General features: G+C 40.9%; 1 protein-coding gene across 1 annotated transcript in view; it reads right to left on the bottom strand.

Annotated features, from left to right (window-relative positions):
• Positions 1–10,655, bottom strand: part of LOC149567221 (uncharacterized) — a 170,712-nt gene that overhangs the window by 106,897 nt on the left and 53,160 nt on the right. The gene's annotated exons all lie outside the window — the stretch shown is intronic.

Genomic DNA, 10,655 nt, shown 5'->3' with positions numbered 1-10,655 from the left:
TCTTAACCCTTCAAGTTGCATTTTCTTAGTCAACTTGTCTTGTTCAATTTTTTCTAATGCCACTAAACAAGTACGTTTTGCCTCAGCGGTTTGATGAGTGCAAACTGTGACATCATGGCCAGGTATGCCAGCAATGTGGTATTTCAATCTATAGATACCTCCCGAATTTATTTTTTCTTTGCAAAATATACATTTTGTTTGATATTTGGTTCTCCCAGGAAACTCTTCATTATATTTCCAGCATTCATCTTTTTTACCCATTGTGGAAATTGGAAAATGAAAGCAATGGGCTGCTGCAATAAAAAAATTCATGTAAAAAATCAAAGTTTGCAACTAATAAACAAAAACTACAAAACAACAAACCCTAGTTTGCAATTTAGTAAAAATAAAAAAATTCAAGATTTGCAAATGAACACTAAAAAAATTTAACAAAAAATGCATACTACACTAACATGCAAAAAAAAAACCAACACTTACCCTCTTGCAAATGAGTTGAGGAGTGTTGATATTGACTCCTTAATGCTCCCAATGCAATTTATGGCCTCCCTAGATGGACTTCTGATCTCTTTGGTGCTCTTCCTTCTTGCCGGTTGGAAACCTATGGATTCTCTTTTCTCTTCTTCTCTCTCACTCTTCCTCTCTTCTACTCATACTAAGCAAATAGAAGGCTCTTTAGGGTTATAACAAAGACGAAAGTCAACTTAGAAAGCAAATAAAACATGTGTTTTTTTTTTTAAATTGAACTTTCTATCCTTGCTGCCGCGGCCGATTTCTGGAGATTCACGATGGCGATTTTGGCGATTTTTGCCATGAATCGCCGATTTTGGCGATTCAGGCGATTCACAGGAAAAAATCGCCACCAGTGATTTCCGATTCCAAAAAAATCGGGAGCCATGAATCTTATCACGATTTCAGCGATTTCATGGCGATTTTTGGAACTATGACTGAAACCCTCACCAACTGTGCAGAGTATTGCACTCAGATATTCCACCACATACGTGATAACTAGGTTTACTTTCTCGCTCCTACATTAGAGTTTCCACTACTTTGTTTCTTCTCTCAATTGTACGGTCTTTGCTTTCTTTAGTTCTTACATGATTACCTTCATGTGCCTCATTTTGGATGTAAGAGGAGGATACCTTGACTGAACATGTCGTAGCTATACTCCATTTCAATCTTCAAATGTAATTTTTGCACACTTAAACATATAATGTAATGTTCCCGTTATAAAATAAATTCTAATTAAGCTAGTGTAATTGGGCCAGTTAATTTAATATATCCCGGATCCATTTTTATTTTGTTTCCGTAGTTTGTGTTGTCGTCAGCTATCTTTGTACACCCTCGGACAGTTTTCCTCGTCGGACATTTAAGTACGGCTTGCAGGTAGTCATTAGGTATGCAATTTATAATATCTTCTTTGTACTGTGAATTCCTATTGAAGTTCCCTACCGTTCACCATTTCAAAAGTGAAAGACCTTCCCTATTTGGTTTATCTAGTTTTGGTGGGATTTAACCCTCACCCTATTCTGTCGTCTGTAACACTTCACTCAGATCTGGCAAATTGGAGCATCACCTTACGGCATATATTAATTGAAGAATTATTTGTATTCAAGTCTCTATTATTGTGTCTGGAGTTCATCTAAACTTATTGTGATTATGTATGAGCGAGATTGCCTTCATAGTTGTGGTTGTAACACTTTAGACTCAAGTGCTTACTAACGATTTCCTTTTCAAACATATCGTATTGCACTTACAAGTGTCGTACGGCCTACTAACTCCACCGTACGGCCTGAAGACATACCTTGTCATACAACCACCTGGCCTATTGTACCATCATCTTTCCATTTGTCTCCACCGTACGAGACACCCTAACACACTCACCGTACAACTCTTATGTACTGCCTTTTCACCGTACGGCCTTTCTTGTGCCCTTGCTCTGGCACCATACGACCATCTTGGACAGCAATTTGTACTTCCTCTCCTTTCTCCACCGTACAGACCCCCTCATTGCACTATGTGGCTGATCTTTCCAAACTATACAGGTTTCCTGAGCTCATATCCATTCATTATCCAACCCACCTTACTTAGGAACATTACAGTGGTATTAGAGATTCGATCCTGCTAGCCTATGGACAATAAATGAGAGTTTATAGCCGGAAGAGAAGAACCCATTTTGTTGATATAATAGTTGTCGAACCAGAACCCAAAGTTGTCAAACTCGTGGCACTACTAAGAGAACTTGCAAGGAATCACAAACAGATCGATCATACTCAGCGACTCATGGAAGAGACTCTCAAGAAATTGGCAGACAATAAAATATCTAGAGAACAAAATGGTCACAGTGTGGACTCGGTGTCTGTAATGCTCCCAAGTACGAAAGGGCTGAAAGTATGGCGAAGATAAACTCTTACAGTGCAAATGGAGGGATCCGTACGATGGAGGGGAAGTACAGATTTAGGCATCCAAGATGTCCATACGGTGCTAGGACAATGCACAGGGAGGGCCGTACGGTGTCTCCAAAAAGGTAGTACAGTGGAGATGTTATGTGGCAATACAGTGATTTAGTTTCCAAGCCGTACGGTGGCGGTACGATGAAGTAGCTTGTTGTACAGTGGGTGGAGGAGTACGGTGTGGTGGAAAGGAGGGTGTATGGCGTGAGGTTGTGAGGGTCATACGATAGGCAGTACGAAGTGAGGATGGAAGACAAGATGGATGTGCAGGAATGTAGGTGGAGGGAGAAGGCCGTAAGGCCAAGGAAGAAGCAGTTCAGGAGATAAAGGAAGTGGTATGAACAGATATTTGAGTCCATGGTGACAACACTCTTGTTCAAACCCAAACACAAAGATTTTTATGGAAGCCAAATCTAATAATAGAGACTCGAATACAAATAATTCCTTCAAGAAAATATATGTGCCAAAAGAGGATGCTCCGATTTGCCAGATCTGAGCAAAGTATTACAGGCAACAAAATAGGGTGAGGGTTGAATCCCACCGAAACCAAGATGACCAAATAGGGAAGATCTTTCACTTCCAAAATGGTAAACAACAGAGAGTCCCAACAGGAATTCACAGTACAGAGAAAATAATCCAAATTGCATACCTAAAAACTACCTCTAAGCCATGCTTAAATACCTATCAAGGAAAACTTTTTGAGGGTGTATAAAGATAGTTGACGGCGACACAAACTACGAAAACAAAAATAAGAATGGGTCCGAAATTCATAAAATCAATCGACCCGTTACAATAGTTTGATGAATGATTTATATTATAACGGGAATATTACAGTCCTCCCATCCCAAATTTTGCTTGTCCTCAAGCAAATGTAATGCTAGGTGCTGGAGAATGTGCTTGCCTTCCCACGTCGCATCGTCCAATGGCAAGTGTTTTCAATGCACCAAATATTCCTTCACCGTGCAGTTTCGCAGTCTTCTCACGTACTTCGATGATCTTGGCTAGTTCCAATATGAGCTTTCCTTCTTCATTGAACAGTGGAAGGTTTGTGGCTACCGCGATGTTCTTCCCTACAGCCTTCTTCAAGCATGAAACATGGAAAACGTTATGAATTTGGCTTCCTTCTGGAAGTTCCAATTTGTATGCGACTTCACCAACATGACGAACTATATGATAGGAGCCATAAAATCATGGCTTCAATTTTTCCTTTCCCTTTTCCTTCAATGAAGATTTTTGATATGGCTAGAGCCGAAGATAGACCAAATCCCCTACTTCGAAACTCCTCTCCATTCTGTGTCTTTCAACGTACATCTTCTGTTGATTTTGTGGCCATTGTAGGTTTTCCTTAAAGCATCTCAGTATGTCCTATCCCTCTTGAAGCCAATCCCTCGCCCTTGGTGCGTAGCTATCACCCAAAACTATGTCGATGAATGAAAGGGGTTCGTACTCATACAAAACTTTGAATGGTGTCATTCCGATGGACATGTGGTGCGTGATATTGTAGCAATATTCCACTAGATGTAACCATTTGACTCATGCTCATTGTTGTGTCGAGACATAGTTTTGAAGGTAACCTTCGAGCCATTTGTTCACAATCTCCATTTGTCCGTCTGTCTGCGGGTGGTAACTAGTACTTGGCGATAATTCTGTCCCTACCATCTAAAACAGTTCTATCCAAAAGATACTAATGAATCGCCCATCTTGATCACTGGCGATGTTTTGGGGTAACCCGTGCAAATGAAAGACTTCTCTAAAAAATAGATCGGCAACTTGTGCAGCCTAAAGGTCAAAGGGGATGGTGAAGAAATGTGCATACTTTGTCAATCTGTCAACCACCACAAAAATACAATCCTTTCCGTTCACCTTGGGAAGCCCTATTATGAAATCCATCGATATACTTTCTCTCTTATGTTCTAGAATTAGCAGAGGTTGTATCAGCCCGACAAGTAGAGTATGTTCGGACTTGTTCTGCTAGCGGATCGTACTCTCTTGCATACTGCAACATGTCCCCTTTAAGTCCTTTCCATGAAAACCTCTCCTAAAGACTTCTGTAAGTTTCGAGAAAACCCGGGTGTCCTACCAGGGGTGAGTCATGTACTTCCTTCAAAATTTTCTGCTTCAATTTGGATTTTGACACCAAAAATATCTAATTTTTATAGTAGATGATGTCATCCACCACTCTGTACCAATCATCCTGGATGTGGCCATCCATTAGCTCACAGGCAAATGTGTTATTGGAGTATTCAACTAACAGATGTGCCTTCCAGTCAGCTGAAATCTGGTTTAGTGAACAAATGGGGGGTTTCTGAGACAAGGCATCTGCAACCACATTGTTCTTCCCTTTCACATATTCAATGTCAAAATCAAAAGCTTGAACTTTGCTTACCCATTTTTGTTGCCTCTCATTCAAGTCCTATTGCTCCAAAAAATATTTCAAACTGTTGTGATCCATACGGACGACAAACTTGGCACCTACCAAATACTGCCAAAACTTGGTTAGTGCATGTACGATGGCCAACATCTCTTTGTCATAGATGGAATATAGGCATTTTGTCTACGTAAGCTTCCTACTGTTATAAGCTATGGAGAGTCTATCTTGCATACATACCGCACCAATGCCTTCTCCGAACGCGTCACACTCCAAAATGAACGATCGAGTGAAATCAGGTAATGCAAGTATGGGACAAGTGCTCATTGCCTCTTTCAGCTTATCAAAAGTGAGTTGTGCCTTTTCATTCCACTAGAAAGACCCCTTCCTTGTCAGATCTGTTAAGGGTGCGCTGAGCTGAGAGAATCCTTTAACAAACCTTCGATAATAACTGCACACTCTGAAAAATCCTCCCAAATCCGTGAGTGATTTTGGGGGAAGCCAATCAAGGATAGCCTGAATCTTCTCCTAATGCAATTGAACTCTATACTTACTGACAACATGCCCCAAGTACAATATTTTTGTCATACCGAATTCACACTTGGATTGCTTGGCAAATAAAGACTATTCCTCCATGATACTTAGGACTTCATTTAGATGCTTCAGGTGCTCCTCCCATGTCCTACTATAAATAAGATCATCAAAAAATACTAATAAGTACTTACGCAATTGTTTGTTGAAGATGTGATTCATGCATGATTGGAATGTAGCAGATGCATTGATCAATCCGAATGGCATGACCAGAAACTCATAATGTCCATAGTGACAACGGAAGACCGTCTTCTCTGCATCTTCCTCCCTCATGCGGATCTGATGGTATCTGGAACGGAGATCTATTTTTGAAAAATAGACCGCACCATGCAATTCATCCAACAACTCATCTATCCTTGGAATGGGATATCTATTCTTTATTTTTTTTTGTTCAACGCGTGGTAGTCCACACACATGCGCATCGTCCCATCCTTTTTGACCAATACAATAGATGACGCTAAAGGGTTAGAATTGGGACGGATCCATCCTTTCTCTAGAAATTTCTGAATCGTCTTTTCGATCTCATCTTTGAATTTCTTGGGATGGTGGTACGGTGTAGTTATGACCGGCTTGGCTCTACTTCCAACTCGATAGTATGTTCAAACCCTCGATGAGGCGGTATGCCAAGAGGAATGTCCATGAAAACTTTATCATGTTTACTTAAAATATCCTGGAGTTCATCATCTTGTGGAGGTGTCTGTTGTCCTTTTATAGATCCCACCGAGATAAAACAATGTGCCTCCCATGCAACGTCATCACGCCAGAAAATTGCCTTCATCTGATGCACAGAAACTTCCTTCGGACCTTCATTTGCCATTCCGCGGAGGACAACCTTCTTTCCATCAACAACATTTCCATCTGTTTGAAACTCTAAGTGTATTCATCAAGTGTCTCCATCCATTGTATGCCTAGAATAACCTCCATGTCATCAAGGTCCACTATGAAGAAATCCTCAGTCACCGCGTGATTCACCATTGTGATACTTAGCTGAGAAACAAGGTGCGTGCAGGGCAGAAGAGTCCCTCTGACAACCTTGACCTGAAAGCCTGCGTGCGTCTTCGTAGGTAGACCTCTTCGCTTCACCAAAGATGAGTTAATGAAGTTTAGAGTGGCTCCGCTATCCAGCATCACCATAACCCTTTGTCCTTGAAGGGTTCTCCGAACACGAAAAAATGTGCACCTCGGGCTTTCGGCTAAGGCAATAGTTCTTCTGCATCATACCAAAGCTACAATTCTCTCTGTATGGTTGAAACTGACCATGTTGGTGTCATTGTGAGATTGGTTGTCTTTGACCGGCATTTCTTCCTGTTCGTACCTCGATGTAATGGATCTTCCCTTTTCCGAGGCACCTGTGGCCAGGCTCCCAAGGTCCCTTGCAATTAAAACATAGTTTCTTCCTCCGGAGTTCCTGTCTAGTAGCTTTGTCCAACGACGGCTTCCTGGGTAGAGGTTTGTCCCTCGAAAATGTCAGCAGTTTGGAATGTGAGTACCTTTGAGAGGATGACGCCGATGACGATGCCATACTCTGTGCTTTATTGATTGCCTCCAACAGGGTGGCAGGATTGAACCCCTTTACCCAACCTTTCAGAGGTTTTGTCAGTCCGTCCATGAAGAGCACTACCCGTCTTCTTTCGGAAATGTCCGTGACCAAAACAGAGAGTTTCTAAAATTCTACAATGAACTAATCGATCGATCCAATTTGTCTCAATTGTGCCAAATCTTTGAAATTGAGTTTTGGATCTTTACCATCAAATCGCTCTATCAATCTCTCTATGGATTCCGCATAAGTTTTTATTTGATAATGCCATAAAGTGATGGTGTTGTGATGCCACCATTCATGCGCAACTCCCTCCAAGTGCAATACCGCAAATTTGATTGCTTCTTCTAGCATAGGATTCAGTTGAAAGTATCGGCCTTCATTACCCACACTTGCGCAGATATAGAACCGGATCCGTCAAATGGAGACAGATTTACTTTACTCAACTTTCTTCTAAGATCATCGCTAAAATATCCTCTGTTCCCACCTCTCGAATATCTCATTCCTAGATCTGCATAATCTTTATAGGATATATCTTCCTCAAGATTTGCATTCTTCGAGTCTTCTCTCAATTGTTCTTGCATCTCTTCAAAGGTTGGTTGTTTCCCTCCAGCTGGTGCCTCTGTCCATGGGGGAAAAGATAGCATAGAAGGCCGAGAGCGTGCTGGATGACGGTTTGATGTACCCGACACTGAGTCCGCACTGTGACCATTTTGTTCTCCGGATATTTTATTGTCCACCACCTTCTTCACAGTCTCTTCCATGAGTCGCCGAGTATCAGTGATCTGTGCCTTATTCTTGGCAAGTTCCCTCAGTAGTGCCACTAGTTCGGCAGCTGCTAGTTCCGATTCGACAGCCACTCGATCAACGGAATGTGTCCTTCTCTTCCGGCTATAAACTTTCATTCACTGTCCACAGGCTAGCAGGATTGAAGCGCTCTAACACCATTGCAATGTTCCCAAGTACGGAAGGGCTGAAAGTATGGCATAGATAAACTCTTACAGTGCAAATGGAAGGATCCGCATAGTGGAGGGGAAGTACAGATTTAGGCGTCCAAGATGTTCGTACAATACTAGGACAATGCACAGGGAGGGTCGTACAATGTCTCCAAAAAGACCGTATGGTGGGGATGTTATGTGGCAATATGATGACCTAGTTTCCAGGCCGTACAGTGGTTGTACGGTGAAGTAGCTTGCTGTACGGTGAGTGGAGTACGATGTGGTGGAAAGGAGGGTGTATGGCATGAGGTTGTGAGGGCCATACGGTAGGCCATACGAAGTGAGGATGGAAGACAAGATGGATGTGCAGGAATGTAGGTGGAGGGAGAAGGTCGTATAGCCAAGGAAGAAGCAATTTGGGAGAGAAAGGAAGTGATACGGACAGATATTTGAGCCCACGGTGACAACACTCTTGTTCGAACCCAAACACAAACATTTTTATGGAAGCCAATTGCGATAATAAAGACTTGAATACAGATAATTCCTTCGAGAAAATATGTGCCGAAAGATGATGCTCTGATTTGCCAAATCCAAGCGAAGTATTACAAGCGATGGAAGAGAGTGAGGGTTGAATCCCACCGAAACCGAGATGACCAAATAGGGAAGATCTTTCACTTCCAAAATGGCAAACAACAGAGAATCCCAACAGGAATTCGCAATACAAAGAAAATAATCCAAATTGCATACCTAAAGACTACCTCTAAGCCGTGCTTAAATACCCATCGGGGAAAACTTTCCGAGGGTGTACAAAGATAGCCGATGGCAACACAAACTACAGAAACAAAAATAATAATGGATCTGAGATACATAAAATCAATCGGCCTGTTATAATAATTTGATGAATGATTTATTTTATAATGGGAACATTACAGTGTGGGGTAAAGCAAGCCCTCATCCAGCATGTTGTCGACCTTCCATGCCGTCTTTTCCCCCACGGACAGAGACATCGCTCGGAGGGAAGTAGCCGACCTTTGAAGAAATGCAAGAACAGTTGAGAGAAGACTGGAAGAATGCGAATTTTGAGGCAGATATATCCTACAAAGATTATGCAAATCTGAGAATGAGATGTCTGGGAGGTAGAAACAAAGGATATTTTAATGATGATCTCAGGAGGAAGTTGAGTAAAGTAAATGTCACCATTTGACGGATCTAGATCAATATCTGCGCAAGCATGGATAATGAAGATACTTACTTCCAGCTTAACCCCATTCTAGAAGAAGCAATTAAATTTGCGGCCTTACACTTGGAGAGAATTGCGCATGAATGGTGGCATCACGGCACCATCACACTGAGGCATGATCAAATAAATACCTATGCGGAATTCACTGAGAGATTGATAGATTGATTTGATGGTAAAGATCCGGAACTCAATTTCAAAAATTTGGCACAACTAAGGCAAACTGGATTAGTTGACCAATACATTGTGATGGAGCCCGAAATTCTAGGTTCCATTTGTGTAAGATTTGAAATTTAAAGGCAAAATTAATGGCATAAATAAAATAGAGAACATGAAATGTCAGCATGTTGAAGGTGTTTATTTGAAAACAAAAGCTAGCAATCATTGAACTGATCATGACAGGGTATAAGCATTCTGTACTCTTTTTCAAGAGCAATGTACCACGTTGCTGTTGGCCATGTTTAAAATCCAATGGAAATCACAAACTCCTATCTGCAATACACTTGCTACTGACAGGTATAACTAAGTGACTACTGTGAGTCATCCTATGCAGATATACAGAAGTTTGATGATCAGAATAAGCAAATGAAGAACACCAAATATCTCTGCCACATCCTTTTATGATAAGGATTGATGTATAAAGGTTGAAATATAACATTCAGTGATATCAAAGGAGGCAAACACTTGAGCAGCATGTATATACTTCAATATTTCATCATTCGTATTTATGAGGATGTAAACGATTCTGATTTCCAGATTTGTCACAATAGAAAATATCACTGTAACTATGAATAAGCCAAAGCATCATACAGCACCATCCTGTACATATCTGATATTGAGCAATTACCTGTAGAAGATTGTTATGATGATCATATCTGATAAAGGAGTAACAAGCATACTGAAAGTTCCAGAATTCTATGTGATTACTCAACATTCTAGTCAAATATTTGTGTCTGATGGAAATATCTGCAATTAGAATGTTGTAAAGTAACAGAGATGAAACCGAGTTCAATTCTACCAGCATCAAGATAAGAATTTTAAAACTGAATGTGGGTATCATCTAAGGTAGAGATTGAGGGGATTGAAAATCAAAACAGAGTAGATGTTTTTATATACGCACCTGTGTACTAAACTGAGGCAAATGTTCATCGTGTAAGAAATAAAGTTCTGTGCTGTCACAAATGGAGTACAAAGCAATAACCAGGCTCACTGGGTGACATAGTGCAAGAAGCTTCAGACTTGATCGATATGACAGAAGAATCATAAAGTGAGGTCAGCTGCGTGGAAAAGAGAATAGAACATAACGAGCCAAGACGAGGAAAATCTGGTAAACAAAATCATGGTCCATATTATGGGAGCATACAATCGAGAATGATTGAAGCCCAATGCCAATGTTAGTAAAGACATATGAATATCAATTTTCTCACCTGACATGAATATTTGTGGAGTTAAAAGTAAAGAGCGAAACAATTTGTGCCATCTCTGCAAGTCCTTGCATAGTTGCGATTAAAGATTGATGCAGTGATATTTGATG

This window comes from Cupressus sempervirens, chromosome 3 (genome assembly GCF_028749045.1).
Source record: "Cupressus sempervirens isolate cs-2001-9-10 chromosome 3, ASM2874904v1, whole genome shotgun sequence".
In the NCBI taxonomy this organism is placed as follows: domain Eukaryota; kingdom Viridiplantae; phylum Streptophyta; class Pinopsida; order Cupressales; family Cupressaceae; genus Cupressus; species Cupressus sempervirens.
This window is presented reverse-complemented; position numbering and strand designations above follow the sequence as displayed.